This window comes from Anolis carolinensis, chromosome 5 (genome assembly GCF_035594765.1).
Source record: "Anolis carolinensis isolate JA03-04 chromosome 5, rAnoCar3.1.pri, whole genome shotgun sequence".
Classification (NCBI taxonomy): domain Eukaryota; kingdom Metazoa; phylum Chordata; class Lepidosauria; order Squamata; family Dactyloidae; genus Anolis; species Anolis carolinensis.
In genome coordinates, this window is record NC_085845.1 from 15,097,364 (window position 1) to 15,113,889 (window position 16,526).

At 43.5% G+C, this 16,526-nt stretch overlaps 1 protein-coding gene across 3 annotated transcripts in view; it reads left to right on the top strand.

The window, feature by feature from the left end:
* cfap299 (cilia and flagella associated protein 299) overlaps window positions 1–16,526 on the top strand; it is a 325,570-nt gene that overhangs the window by 261,380 nt on the left and 47,664 nt on the right. The window lies entirely within an intron of this gene.

Genomic DNA, 16,526 nt, shown 5'->3' on the forward strand with positions numbered 1-16,526 from the left:
TTTTCCTCCAAGGTGGCTTTGTAGTGCACTCTTTCCCGGGGTGTGTGTGCATGTGTGTGTGAAGAAACCTACAAGTCATCTTGTCTACACAAATCTATTTAAGCATGGGCCTGTTGAAGGAGGCAGTGGGCTCATTGAGTGGGGCTTAGCAAAAATATCACTAAACATGGCTATCTGGCTGAGACTGAGGACGAAATGGTGGAGGCTGGCAAAACGATTGGGGCTGAGACCCTTTGCCCTCCTCTTCCTCTCCTCTTCTGCCCTCCTTCCCCCTCTCTCTTATACAGGTAAGATAGTTTTGCAAATAAGGGGAATTGTAAGGTGCACACAATTTTTGAAGCCTCTTAAACAAGATAAAAAGTCCACCTTAAATAGATGAAATATGGCATTTGTAGCTTTTAGAGCCTTGGTCCAGTGAATGAGAGGATCAGCAGGAAACATCATCCCAGCCTACCATGACCTGGTAGGAAATGGGATTCCACATGTGGCAATTAACTGCATGGTTTCCCTGTCACATTTCTAACAGTTCCTGTGCTGGCTGCACTTCTGAATACCTTCTTCCAAAATCCTATAGTGCAGGCGTGCCAAACTTCAGCCCTCCAGGTGTTTTGGACTTCAATTCCCACAATTCCTAACAGTCTACTGGCTATTAGGAATTGTGGAAGTTGAAGTCCTAAACACACAGAGGGCCAGAGTTTGCCCAGGCCTGCAAGGAGATCCCCGAAGTAGTGGTGATCGATATGTACACACTGCTACCCCAAATGCAGTCAGGACAGTACTGTATATCCCTCCCATACCCAACTGCAGCCATAATTGCATATCCCTGCCTTAAGATAAAAGGTAAAGGTTTCCCCTGACGTTAAGTCCAGTCATGTCTGACTCTGGGGGTTGGTGCTCATCTCCATTTCTAAGCCGAAGAGCCGGCATTGTCCGTAGACACCTCCAAGGTCATGTGGCCGACATGACTGCATGGAGCGCTGTTATCTTCCCGCCGGAGTAGTACCTATTGATCTACTCACATTGGCATGTTTTCGAACTGCTAGGTTGGCAGAAAATTACAAGCATTTTAATTATTGAAAGGGAAAAATAATGTATATCTGTAGCAGAACTGTGAAAACATTTCATTGCTGAAAATAACACTTCCTCATGATCTTATGCTCTCCCATCAAAAATTTTTAAAATACTGTTTGAAGTTGTCAGAAGACATTAAACCATATGTCAAGAGTGTCATCTGGGTCAAATTTTCCCTCCCAACAGAGGGGAAAAGATTTGGACAGTTAATGTGGTACTCATAGTTTAATGCTTTTGGGCAATAGCAGCAGGTCTTGTTTTGATCTGTATATCTCCTTAGGGTTACTTTTCTGTTTTATTGCACTCCTTTATCAAGGGAACATTATTTATGTGTTATAATATTCATTTGATTGTAGCTTGTTAAAAGAAAGGAATGTGTCAGCTCAAAAATTTGGACTGAAACATGGGCCAAGAATGTGGGCTTTAGTTTAATCCATTTCCCTTCTGGTGCAAGCGTAATTCCATTTCTTCAAAGATAATACATACCTTTTCCTTCACAATATTGTTGTTATTGTTGTTTTTTACCCATCTCTCACTATGGATAGTTAACAAAGTAGCTGATACAGAATACTGGCCATTGTTTTTAAGATTGTCCCAGAAGCGAGATGATTGAGTGTAAAAAATGTTTTAGAGAGGTAGGTTACAGGCAGATACATTATAAGTGATTAGTCATTTTTACTGGTGTTTGCCAGAGTTGATATGAGTGTTCCTAGGTAAAAGAAGTTTGGAGATTGATTGCTATAATGACTCGTTTTGGATACAGATGCAAGATAATGAAATAGTAGATAAGAGAGCAAGAATGGTGTAGTGCAGGCATTGCATAAACCTCGGCCCTCCAGGTGCTTTGGACTTCAACTCCCACAATTCCTAATTTCAGTTGTGGGAATTGAAATCCAAAACACCTGGAGGGCCAAGATTTACCCATTCTTGGTGTAGTGGTTTGAGCATTGGAGTATAACTCAGGAGACCAGAGTTCAAATCCTTATTGGGCCATGGAAACCCACCATGTGACCTGGAACAAGTTGCAAAAACAAGCCCTGTCTGAACAAATATTGCCAAAAAGACCTATGATGGGATTGCCTTAGGGTTGCTGTAAGGCAGAATTTACTTGAAGGCACACAACAACAACAACAACAACAACAACAACAACCTAACTAACTAAGGGACAAAGAGAATCCCTGATCACACTAAGAACAGACATGAACTCTTGTCTTATTCATGAATTAAACAGATTGCTAGACGATTAGATCAATCAGCAATGCCATGCATTCTTTCTCTTCTCCAGTATTTATGTTTCCAAACTCCTTTCCCAAATCCAAAAACAAAAGGAAAAACAAAAATATAGTCTGTTTATATCAGGCCAAGAATTTTGTTCTTTATTTTTAAAAAAGCATAGACCCTGGGGAGAAGATAATGTCTGAGATATGTTAGTGTTGATTCATTCAGAGATGTTGTTTTTTCTGTGTGTGTGAAAGACAGGAGACATTTTTTTTTCCAAAACAGGCATTACTTCAGAAACGCTACTTAATTCTTTTCATCGATAGGGTATTTCCACTGTGCTTTTTTGAAAAGGGGGGGGGGGGTATTCTCTTTTACACTGGGTTCTGAAAAAGGATCCCTTCTCCACCACTCCCAGCTGATTAGTATCCAGAGAATATGGATTTAGAATTAAATTCCAACTTGGTCTAGTAACAAGTTTTGGAAATGAAACAGCAGAGCAGACATCAAGCTGGCGGCCAAATCAGGCCAGAAATGCATTGTTTCTGTCCCGTGTCTGGGCGATGCACCTGCACCTATACATTACAGCTACCATGGGGGTGGGGGGGGGAGGCCCAGAATGCTGCTTCTCATTACATCCCTGGATCAAAATGTTCCTAGTAACGATGTGGTCAGAGGCCAGCTTTTTCTTCAGTACTGGTATCCCTGACGTTTGCAAGACTCAAATAAAAAGCCTCTTAGACTGATTCAGAAGCTAACATAAATGTCTAGTTTTGTGGACAGACAAAGGGTAATTATTTGAATTGCCCTTTGGGTATTTCAGCACCCAAAGGGCAATTAAAATGATGTGTGTGGGGGAAGTCAATGTTTGGAAATAATTGTCGTTCAAAAGAAAATATAATAATAATAATAATAATAATAATAATAATAATAATAAGAAGAAGAAGAAGAAGAAGAAGAAGAAGAAGAAGAAGAAGCCATCAGAACAAATGCAATTAAGGCCAAGATGGAAAAATCAGCTGATGACCCAAAATGCAGACTGTGCTAGGAAACCGATGAAACCATTGATCATATCCTCAGCTGCTGTAAGAAAATCGCACAGACTGACTACAAACAGAGACACAACTGTGTGGCCCAAATGATTCATTGGAACTTATGCCTCAAGTACCACCTCCCAGCAGTAAAGAACTGGTGGGATCACAAACCTGCAAAAGTATTGGAAAATGAGCACGCAAAGATATTGTGGGACTTCCGAATCCAGACTGACAAAGTTCTGGAACACAACACACCAGACATCACAGTTGTGGAGAAGAAAAAGGTTTGGATCATTGATGTTGCCATCCCAGGTGACAGTCGCTTTGACGAAAAACAACAGGAAAAACTCAGCCGCTATCAGGACCTCAAGATTGAACTTCAAAGACTCTGGCAGAAACCAGTGCAGGTGGTCCCGGTGGTGATCGGCACATTGGTTGCTGTGCCAAAAGATCTCAGCCGGCATTTGGAAACAATAGACATTGACAAAATTACGATCTGCCAACTGCAAAAGGCCACCCTGCTGGGATCTGCAAGCATCATCCGAAAATACATCACACAGTCCTTGTGCCGTCCGCCGGACAATAAAAAACTATAAAACTGAAACGTGCTGTCCTTTATCCGGGCGAACTGCAAATCCCTATAAGCTGTCCTATAGATATTGAACGACTGAGTCTGGATAACTTCAAAAAAGGATGTTTATTCATACAAGGTTGTAAACCTGGCACAGATCTTAAAGTTGCAGAAAATGAAACAAATTTCTATAGGTTTTAGTCACAGAATTATCCCTGGTTCCAGAAGGCAAAAGTGATTATAAAACCACTATACCCTAATCACGCTGCCTATATTAGAAGGAGAAACTCTTTCCTTCCCTATCTTTACAGCAAAGATTAGTTCTAGAAGCGATGGAATAACTCTGCTCCTCTAACTAGATTTCCTATTCCAGATCAATATAATTCAATACTTATCTAATTTGGATAGGCTTAGATTGGCCTGGTTTTGAGGATGATTTGTCCCAGTTAGCCTTGCACAGCTCCAGCACGTTGGAAGACAATAGCCAGAATGAAGCTCCAAAATGGAGACTAGACCCTGGTAAAAAGGGCGGTCCTAAGATGTTGCACTCTTTGACCAATCACTGCAAAGAAAACTGCAGCCAGCTATTGCAGATTCCAAGCCACTTTTCCTAGGCTTTTGCAGCCAGAGGCTCAAACAAAATGCAAAGGAGGGAAAACAAACAAACGACCAATAGGTAAGGCAAACCATCGTCCTGGGGGACGGAACACTCCCCGCTAAATTCCCAGGATGTGGGAATTTACCAATCAAAAACATACAAACACCTTTGTATACACAACAATACAAACACTAGAACTTTAAACATCTCCAATAAGCAACACGAGGTCACTAATTGGTCTGTCCAAAATGGACACTTTGCCTCTGTTGCAAGTCTTTAATTGAACTTTCCTGACCTTACCGTCCGGGCAAGGAAAGGTCTTTAATACAATGCTCATGGGCCACGCATGGCGGGGCAAGTCTTTGTCCTTTAACAACACAACGTTGTTAACCTCAATGTTGTCCTGTGGGCTTTGCCAGATTCTTCTAGCTTGAAGCTGGCTTAAGTACTCAGCTTTCCACCTTTTCCAAAAGTGGTTGGCCAAGGACTGCACCTGTTTCCACAGGGCACGGTGAGTTCCGTCCGGAACTGGCAACATGACGTCCTTCCATCCTGGCACCTTTTGTGTCAAAATAAGTGCAGGAGTCAGTGGTTGTAAGTTCTCAGGGTCACTGGTAAGGGGAACCAGCGGCCGGTTGTTGATAATTGCGGTAACTTCCGCCATAAGTGTCACCAAAACATCATGCGTCAATGACCTATGACTCAAAAACATGGCATTAAGGATTTTGCGACTAATACCAATCATCCTCTCCCAAACACCACCCATATGGGAGGCGTGAGGAACATTGAAAGTCCACATAATTTGTTCAGTATTCGTAAAGTTCTGAACCTTTGGGTCTCTCCCAAACCTAGACACACAATTGAGTTCTTTGGTCGCACCTACAAAATTGGTGCCACAGTCCGACCGAATTGACTTAATTGGCCCTCTGAGGGCTATGAACCTTTTCAATGCGTTTATGAATGATGAAGTGTCCATTCCCTCTGCAACCTCTATATAGACAGTTCGTTTTGACAAACAAGTAAACAAACCCGCCCATCTTTTGTTATTTACAACACCACCCCTGGTTTTCCTAGTGACAACCTCCCAAGGACCAAACACATCGATTCCCACATGGGAAAAGGGTGGGTCTGTCAAAGTCCTATCCTGAGGTAGTTCTGCCATCAACTGACTTTGACAGTTTCGCCTGAGTCGCCGACATTTGACACACTTAAAAATACAACTGTTGACCAACCTTTTGGCATTAACTACCCACAGACCTTCATTTCTAAGGGCTGCCTCAGTTAGAGTTCTACCCTGATGATGGATCCTTTCATGGTGATGCCGAACAAGCAGCAATGCAGTGTGACTATTAGGGGGTATGATGATGGGGTTTTTTATGCACGCCTTGAGTTTAGCTTTGGCTAACCTTCCTCCAACTCTCAAAATACCCTCCTTGTCTAGAAATGGGTTTAACTCATTTAGAAGACTTTGATTAGGGATGTTGAGCCCTTGCTCTAGCCTAGCTATTTCCTGCTTGAAAGCAGATCTCTGTACTGACTTGAATATGACGCTCTTAGCCTTTATCATATCCTGGACCTGTAAAGGCTCACTATCTTTGCAAGCTAAACGATGTATAAGCCTAGCAATTGCTCTAAGAAGACTGTGCCACTCCGAAAAACATTCAAAACGGTGTGGTTCCAGGCAAGATCTTTGGCCCATCTTGATTTCTGTGGTCATCTTGCAAACTTTCACCTCTGCACTTCGTGAGACTTGAGCATTCATAATGTCCGAAAACCTTTGCTCATCTTTCGAGAGCGCTGTGGCTTCGTCTCTCTTAGAGACTTTGAAGATGGATGAATACTCTGGAGTTATTGCTTGGCAGTAGACTGAGATGTGACTTAGGCAACTGCGCACAAGTGTAGGACGTCCACCTTTAAGCACCTGTGCTTGCTTGGAGTCCAACGACGATGGTGGGTGCATCTTGTTTATGCACACTGGGCCTATGACTGTCCAGCCTAATGGCAATTGTTGCGCGATAGGTGCACCTGGAGGTCCTTTAACTTGGTCGTTCACACAGAACAAGCTCGGGCAGTCCGAGCCAAGCAAAAGGGCAATGTCCACATCTGGCCGAAAGGCTGGTATAGCATTCTTTAACCGTCGCAAATGTGGATGAGCCTCCACAACTTCTCTAGTTACAATTTGTTTTTTGTTCCGAGGGATGGAGGAACACTCAATCAGGTCTGGCAACTTGAACTGTCTCTTCTGGTCGCAAGAGGAGACAACAAAGCCAGATGCTATGCGACCCTGCAACTTCTTTTTTCCTGCACACGTAGTCATGGTGTAATCGACCATCTTGGTTTTAAGGTCAAACATGCGGAAGAACTCTGGAGTAGCCAGGGAGGCGTCGCTCTGTGAATCCAGGGCCACATAGAGTCTCTTTCTAAGCCAAGGGCTCTTGGCTGAATATACATCCGCTAGGCAGATAGGATGACAAACTCTGTACTGGTGCGAGTCAGAGCATAGTTCTGTGCAGGCGACTGCTGAAACCTCCACCTGCATCTCTGGTACGGCTGGCTTGTCGGTGTCTTCGACTGCTGACTTTTCTTTTGGTGAAGCGTTCTCTTTGGGGTGGGAGATGATATTGGAGTTGTGCATTGCGGTGCAATGCTTGAGGCTGTTGCATTTCTCACACTTGATGTTTTCTTTGCAGTTGGATGCAAAGTGTGGAGTTGCTCCGCAGCATCTAAAGCAGATTCCCTGCTTTTGAACTAGCTGTTGCCTTTCTTTGTATGTCTTTCTACTAAACTCCCTGCAGTTGGCCAAGCTGTGAGGCTTTTGGTGAATAGGGCAAAGCAACTCTTTTACCTCCGACCTGGGTTCGTCAGTCTTGTGTTGAGTTTCGACTGCCTTTACGCTGACAGGTCTATTGGCCTCTCTAGGTGGTTTCTTGTCCACTTCAGGTGCCTTCTCTGGCTGGGTCCCTTGGTATAAGGTGGGGAGGCCCGTCTGTGGATCATTCCTTTCTCTGGCTGCCCTGGTGATGAACTGGACCAAATGAGAAAATGGAGGGTATGCCTGGGAGTGGGCCTCCTTGTAGTTGAAGACCTCCTGTCCCCAGCGTTCTTGCAAAGTGAAGGGCAGCTTGGTCAAGATCTGCCTCTGGGACAGGTGCTGATCGAGGCACTTCAAACCGGGCAGTTCTGGATTCTCCTTGGCCGACTCTAATTCCGCAAGGAGATCGCTGAGGTCCCACAAGAGTTTGAAGTCTTTGAGTTTTAAAGCTGGGAACCTTTGGAGCTTGTCCATAAGAGATGCTTCAATCTCTGTACTGGCCCCATACCTCTGCTGCAACCTGGCCCAGGCCTTTTCCAGGGCTTTGTCGGGATCGGCTACGTGGGCTGCGTAGATCTTCTTAACTTGTGAGGATGAGGCTGGGCCCAACCATGCAGCCAGAAGAGTCAGTTCTTCCTCAGGCAATAACTTTAAGTCTCTGATTGCTCTCTGGAAGGTGGCCTTCCAGAGAAGAAATTCCTCAGGCTTGTCCGAAAACTTTTCGACACCCTTGTCCTTAAGATCTCTTCTGGGGCTTCTGATGATGGAGACAAGCTGGGACTCCGGCGTCGAAGGGAACAATTGAGGAGTTTGCTGTTGTGGAGTGGACTCCCACCGTGTACCTTGCGTCAACCTTTGGCCTCTTGGAGGGATGACATCGACCACTGACGAATCGATGGTTCCCTGTGCAGCTGTCTGTAGGGGCCAACTAGCACTCGGCCTTGAGGCCCTGATTGACTGACCTAGGGTTTTAGCAGGAGGCACAGGTAGCTCGAGCAAGGGTGAGCTCCCCGCTATGACGCTCTGCTCTGCAGGAAACTCAAAAGTGACTTTGGGGCCCTGCTCTGGGTAAGGAGAGAAGTCTCCCTGTTCCTCATCCGAAAACTGACTGTACATGCTGCCAAGGTGCGCAAACACTTTGGCAGAAGGGTCCTGTATTGGTAACTGGCTTACATTTTCTTCTGTGAGTGGCTCAATTAGGGCCTTGGCCAAAGTCTCAGCCCTTACCCTTTTGGCTGCGGCATCCATCTTTATTCTAAGCATCTCTATACGAGCCTGTTCTATTTGCATTTCGCTTTGTCTACGGGCCTGTTCCATTTGCATTTCGCTTTGTCTACGGGCCTGTTCTATTTGCAGTCGTTGCTCTTCTTCTTTAAAGGGAAGGGTGAGATCAGCTGCCTTAGCATCAGCCTCCGCCCCCGCTACCTTGCTCTTTAGCTCCAGACGTGCAGCCTCCTTAATGTGCAAGGCAGCTAGGGAAGAGATGGCACTCCCAGCAGCAGAAGACTTGCTAGAGTGGCTGTGTTTAGACGATGCACGCTCCCTTAGTTTAGATACCTGGCTAGAGCGGTTGGACTTAAGACTAAGTGCCACAGCAGGTGATTTCAAAAGATTGGTCTCATGGCTGCATAAGGAAGCTAGGATTGCCCTCACCCTATTTTCTTTCTCATTAGTGTCAGCTAAAACACTCCCTATTTCTAACTCTGAATCCTTGGCGTTAATGCGCTCGAGGACCTGGACTATCTTAGACACTAAACCCCTCCAAAGACCGAAGGCTTCTTCGAGGTCTGTCTGTAATATGGCTGGCACCCTTGTGATACCCAAGCTCTCTATTCTGTCCATTAATGTTACAATTCGCTCCCATGCCGAACCTAACCTCACATGGAGGAGCTCCTTTTCATCTATTAGATGGGCTAGCATCTTGGCTGAAGGGTGCTTTATCCTTTGGGGCCTTTCATTCCTACCTTCAGCCTCAGAAGGAGGTATACCATCTGTATCATCTTGGAATTGCATAGACATTATGTATTCTTAATAGCAAGTAAATTTACAACAAAGGCAAATGCAATATACCTGCAAGTAAATTTACAATAAAAGCAAATTCAATATATAATACAATTCACAGCACTTAACCATAGCAATATATATCACTAAGTAACTATACTTTACAAAGATTGTGACCTTTGGCGCCAGACTTTGGTGGGCAAGCTGCAAAATGTCAACTGACAGCAACTTGCCACTTGATACCTCCCTTGCCCGAGTGACGTAAACTGCCAAAATGGCGACTTCGCCAAATTTTCAAGCACCTCGTGCTCTGCGGCTCGAGGCCTGCCGCCGAAGGAGCACCGAGGCTGGCTTTGGAAAGGAGGAGAGAAGAGACGCCTCCTCCCCGCTGTGAAGGGAGGTCACCACCGCAGGTCGATGAGGCAGGTCACCACCGCAGGACGATGAGGCAGGTCACCACCGCAGGACGATGAGGCAGGTCACCACTGCCGGACCATGAGGCAGGTCACCACCGCAGGACGATGAGGCAGGTCACCACCGCCGGACCATGAGGCAGGTCGAAGCCGGCCGAGTGCTCCGGCCGAACTCGCAGCAGCGTTGCCAGGCCTGTCCAGGTTCTAGCCTGGTTCTGGTGGGCTTCACGCCTCAGAGCCAGCCAAAGAACTGTCGCTGGTGCTCCGCGGCTCGAGGTCTACCGCCGAGGGAGCCCTGGACGTTGCTGGGAACTGCACAGCCTGTGCAAACCCAGAAAGCCACTGGGCCACGTGCGCACACGCGAGCCAAATAGCAAGGAAATAGAGCCCCACTATTTGACTCCTTCAGGTCTGAGAGCGGGCTCCACTGCCTCAGACGCTGGTAGAGTCTTTAGGTATGCAGACTGAGCTCAGGCGGAAAAGCCGCGGCCTATACTAAACTTCCTAAACTATAAAAAACTATAGGCTGTGCAAGCTAGCTCAAGCGGAAAAACCGCTGATCTACCTCAAAACTGTGCCGTCCGCCGGACAATAAAAAACTATAAAACTGAAACGTGCTGTCCTTTATCCGGGCGAACTGCAAATCCCTATAAGCTGTCCTATAGATATTGAACGACTGAGTCTGGATAACTTCAAAAAAGGATGTTTATTCATACAAGGTTGTAAACCTGGCACAGATCTTAAAGTTGCAGAAAATGAAACAAATTTCTATAGGTTTTAGTCACAGAATTATCCCTGGTTCCAGAAGGCAAAAGTGATTATAAAACCACTATACCCTAATCACGCTGCCTATATTAGAAGGAGAAACTCTTTCCTTCCCTATCTTTACAGCAAAGATTAGTTCTAGAAGCGATGGAATAACTCTGCTCCTCTAACTAGATTTCCTATTCCAGATCAATATAATTCAATACTTATCTAATTTGGATAGGCTTAGATTGGCCTGGTTTTGAGGATGATTTGTCCCAGTTAGCCTTGCACAGCTCCAGCACGTTGGAAGACAATAGCCAGAATGAAGCTCCAAAATGGAGACTAGACCCTGGTAAAAAGGGCGGTCCTAAGATGTTGCACTCTTTGACCAATCACTGCAAAGAAAACTGCAGCCAGCTATTGCAGATTCCAAGCCACTTTTCCTAGGCTTTTGCAGCCAGAGGCTCAAACAAAATGCAAAGGAGGGAAAACAAACAAACGACCAATAGGTAAGGCAAACCATCGTCCTGGGGGACGGAACAGTCCTAGACACTTGGGAAGTGTTCGACTTGTGATTTTGTGATACGAAATCCAGCATATCTATCTTTGCTGTGTCATACAATAGGAAGAAGAAGAAGAAGAAGAAGAAGAAGAAGAAGAAGAAGAAGAAGAAGAAGAAGAAGAAGACGACGACGACGACGACGACGACGACAGGGTTTTGGAGCACAATACTCCTGACCTCACGATCGTGTTAAAAAACAAAGTATGGATTGTCGATGTTGCAATCCCAGGGGAAAGCAGGATTGAAGAGAAACAACTAGAAAAGCTGGCACGATATGAGGATTTAAAGATTGAATTGCAAAGACTCTGGCACAAGCCAGTCAAAGTGGTCCCAGTGGTGATCAGCACACTGGGTGCAGTGCCTAAAGACCTTGGCCTGCACTTAAACACTGACAAAATTACCATCTGCCAGCTGCAGAAGGCCACTTTACTGGGATCTGCACGCATTATTCGCCGATACATCACACAGTTCTAAACACTTGGGAAGTGTCCGACATGTGATCCAATACAACAGCCAGCAGAGTGTCTGCTGTGGATTCATCTTGTGTTGCAAATAATAATAATAATAAACTTTATTTATATCTCATCCCCTATCCAAACAGGACTCAGGGTGGCTTACAGAACATAAATCACAGTACAAAATTAGAACAAAAGTAAAAACATAATACATAAATGAAAATATCAAAAAAATAAAAGAACCTAAAAATAAAAAAATCATAGTAAAAGAAACACAAATCCACAGTTTTTCTGGATTTAAAACATAATTGTGTGATCTGGCACTGGTCCTCATGTTGGTAATAAATCTCTGGTCTATAACACTTCAGGATGAAAGCTGGAGTAGGGGGCTGGTAGAGAAAGAGTCTGACATTATCTTTCTGATTTGTGAGCTTTCTATGTGCGGGGATTTTTTAATCTATGTATATAGAGAGGAAGTCCATTTGAAGCTGTGAATCTCCTTGCATTGAAAACATTTATAGATGATTTAATCATTTACAGATTGCGAAAGAAAAGGGGGAAATGTATCAGGAAAAATGGGAATGTATTGATTTGTAGAACTGTTGGAGATTGATAAGTAATTGTCATAATTGAAACACTTTACTGTTTAGTGAGTTGATGTTGTTGCCATTATGTACCTTCGTGTTGATTTACTGTGATCCTTTCCAGGGCTGACAAGGGATTTGAATGCTGAACTCCCAGAGTCATAGAATCATAGGATCATAGAGTTGGAAGAGACCTGATGGGCCATCCAGTCTAACCCCCTGTCCAAAAGCAGGAAAATCACATTCAAAGCACCCCGACAGATGGCCACCCAGCCTCTGTTTAAAAGCCTGCAAAAAAGAAGCTCCACCACACTCTGGGGCAGAGAGTTCCACTGCTGAACAGCTCTCACGGTGAGGAAGTTCTTCCTCATGTTCAGGTGGAATCTCCTTTCCCGTATTTTGAAGCCATTGTTCAACATCCTAGTCTCCAGGGCAGCAGAAAGCAAGCTTGCTCCTTCCTCCCTATGACTTTCCCTCACATCTTAATACATGGCCCTCATCAGGTCTCCTCCCAGCCGTCTCTTCTGCAGGCTAAACATGCCCAGCTCTTTAAGTTGCTCCTCATAGGGCTTGTTCTCCAGATCCTTGATCATTTTAGTCGCTCTCCTCTAGACACATTCCAGCTTGCAACATTGCCCAGAATTGGACACAGTATTCCAGGTATGGTCTGACCAAGGTATAATACAGGGGTAGCATGACTTTCCTGGATCTAAACACTATGCTCCTATTTATGCAGGCCAAAATCCCATTGGCTTTTTTTGCTGTTGCATCACATTGTTGGCTCATCTTTAACTTGTTGTCCACGAGGACTCCAAAGTCTTTTTCACACGTACTGCGGTCAAGCCAGGCGTCCCCCATTCTGTATCTTTGCATTTCATTTTTTCTGCCTAAGTGGAGTACTTTGCATTTGTCCCTGTTGAACCTCATTGGTTCTAGGCCAAAACGTAAACCATTACACCACTTTTAAGTCCATTGTGCTAGAAACTATTGAAGACCAAGATTTGAATCCCAGATCAGTCTTGGAAACTCACTGGGTGACCTTGAGTAAGTAAAATTAAATTTCAAAGGAAGGCAATAGCAAACGTCCTCTCAACAAATCTTGCCAGAAAGACCCTGTTATGTGTTTTCTTTAAGGTTACCATAGGTTGGAAACAACTTGAAGACCCAAAACAATAACAAAGAGAATGTTACACTTAAGCATCAAAACATTTATCTTTCATGACATGGGATTTTTTCTGTATGACAAAGGTATCTGTCCTGAATGCAGAAGGGTTTTTAATGGATTTCCCAAAATGATGCTTGGTATCTGCATGGGGCAGGCGAACAACACATTCTGGCTGCTCTTTGTATTTACTGAAAACTTGCCTCTGAATACCTTTGACATGACAGCACTTCTGTTCACATTGGCTGAGAAACATGCATTTTCATTCCCTAAATATCACTGTGTATATTATCCACTTTAGAGAGAAGACAGAAGTTGCATAGCACAAAATGCTTTTCCAATACAGTCCTTCATTCAGCTGTAAGTGATCAAATCTTTCATAATAAGCAATATTCACATACATGTAAATCAGCCCTGAGTGAATATGAAGTTGAACAATAGGTTGTTCCTAATAGCTTATCTGTTAGCTTCTCTGTTGGCAATGGAAAAGCAGTAATAATAAATAAGCCTATTGAAGGAAATAGGCAGGAGTTCTATAGTTATAGCACACATTTTTGTACACCGTATTGGGAGCCGTAAGTGCAAATCCCCTGCACATCTGGAACAGAACATACCTGCCTCTATAAATATTCCATTTAGCACACCAGTATTCCATAGTGTACATAGCAATACACCCTCAAAACTTCCAATAATCAAATTAAATTTAACAGCATTAAACAGACATAGAACACTAGGTAAGTGCATCAGATACATAAAGAGAAAATAGCCCAAGAATCTAATTTGAATCATTGTTCACTAAAACAATTCCCGAGCATGTTTTTATTAATCCTTCAGAGTAGGGTTGTAGACTGCCAAAAGACAATTAACCCCGCTGGGGTTTAATTTTCCAGCCATTAAATTTGTGTATTGAATTTAGTCTTGTTCCAGATTCTTCTTTGGGGAGTAATTTACTTTCTTTATGCTTCCTTCCCCCCCCCCCCCCACCAAAAAAAGGAGGGGAAACTACTATTCTGCCTCTACAGGAGACATTTCTGTGTTCTTATTTTTATTCCACCGTTGCCTTTCTACCTCTACAGTGATTAATATATAATGATGTCACTAAGAAGCCATAACTATTATTCCTACTCCTTCAGCATATCTTTCAGGTTTCTTGTCTAGTCTTCTGTTCTTTCTGTTTCATTGTATTATCATACACAGTAGATTTGTCCTCACTGACCTCATGACAAACTAAAATCCTAACAACTTATTTTTTCTCTCTTTTTTAAACCCTTTCCCCTCTGTAATCCATCAACTATTCTTTCTCTGTTAAAACCACACTCTTTGAGGAGGCTCATCTAGCCATAGAGTCTACGGCTGGGTTTCCTTCCTGTCTTTCTATGGTCTCTTATTTCCTGCCCAAACCAAAGCAATTGCTGGAACATTCCAACTCATCAAAGTAATTTCATAGAAATTAATTTCATAAAATCCATTTGATAGTCCCAAAAAGAGCAGATCTTGGGCCTGTCTACACAAGTCCAAAAACACAAAGAGGACGAGATGTCCACAGAGTGTCCACGGACATCTGGTCCTCAATGCAGGTAAACCAAGGTGACACTCTTTTACCCCACGTTATCGGAAGAAAGGGAATTCACTGGAGTTTCACCTGGAGCCCCCGATGGCGCAGCAGGTTAAACCACTGAGCTACTGAGCTTGCTGACTGAAAGGTTAGCAGTTCAAATCTGGGGAGTGGAGTGAGCTCCTGCTGTTAGCCCCAGCTTCTGCCAACTTAGCAGTTCGAAAACATTCAAATGTGAGTAGATCAATAGGTACCACTCTGGCAGGAAAGTAACGGTGCTCCATGCATTCTGGCCACATGACCTTTGAGGTGTCTATGAACAATACCAGCTCTTTGGCTTAGAAATGGGGATGAGCACCAACCCCCAGAGCCGGACTTGAATAATGTCCGGGGAAAACCTTTACCTTTTATCTCCCTGTGGCTGGATCTACACTGCTATATAATCCAGATTATCAAATTAGATAATCCAGATTGTCTGCTTTGAACTGGATTATATAAGGTTTCATTTGCAGTGTATACTTAGATAATCCAGCTCAAAGCAGAAAATCTGAATTATCTGATTTGATAATCTGGATTATATGGCAGTGTAAATCCAGCCTGAGACTCCAGAAGAATTTAGGCAAAGTGTGGACCGCATAACTGACTCCAATGCAAACCAGCCTGCTGTCCTCACAGACCAATGCTGCCATTCCCTTTTCGCTCATTCCTTCTCTCTGGTCATGAGGCGCCTTTGCTGATGTCGGGAGCTCTGTTGGAGTTGTGTGGCTCCCTGGCAATTGGAAAGGCTTCTCTTGCACAAAAATATCTGCATCTGTTCATCTGAAACTCTGGAGCCTTGATAGCTTCAGAAAGGGCAACTGTGTCTTAACATTTATTTCAAGAAAATAAAAGGTATTTGGCAGTTCCAATTATAAAAACAAAACTTTTAAAAGTATGCAACAAAAAACAAGGATCTACTAAATCTGCCAATTTCACTGAATTTGGACAAAGACAAGGAACACTATAGACATTTTTGTACTTTCCATGCTATTCCAGCCTAGGCCCAAATCTTCAGACTTCCAAGTTGTAGATTGGGTTTGCAATAATTGTCAAAATACATCGGCACAAAGCAAACCTGTGCAAAAGCAGACTAGTTTCTGAAGCATCCAGTTGAGATCTGAATCACATTTGATGCAAGACTGTTTCTCTGCTTAGCAAGAAAACCAGGATTGCCTCTGTGTAGTAAATCTGTCTATCTGATCATTTATACTTAGTCTTTTCCTGCAAAATGGGGGGCTCACAAGATAAGAGAAATGCAGGTAAAACATATGCAGCTAGAAGGCTACAATTTAAAAAGTATTAAAGTAAATAAATGAACTATTAAAAGCACTGATTTTTAAAAAGTATGAAAATACTACAATACACTAAGAAAATAACATGTTTCTTGTAAAACAATACATTCCCCAAAGCCTATAAGAATAAAATGATCTTTACTTTTTGACAGAAGGACGGCAGGGTTGGAGTAGCCTAGTCTTCCTGCAAAGGCAGTTCCAGAACCTGGAAACATCTACAGAAAATCCCAACTCCCATGCATCAGTATCATATGTCAAGTTGAAAGCAAACAGCAAATATTTGGAGACCATCAAAACTCAACTGAGGATTTTGAGGCACCCTTTTGTGAAAATTTATTTCAGCTGTGTTACAGATCACTTGAGGACACAGGGAAACATTCTAAATCAAGATATTGCAGCAGTACACATTACT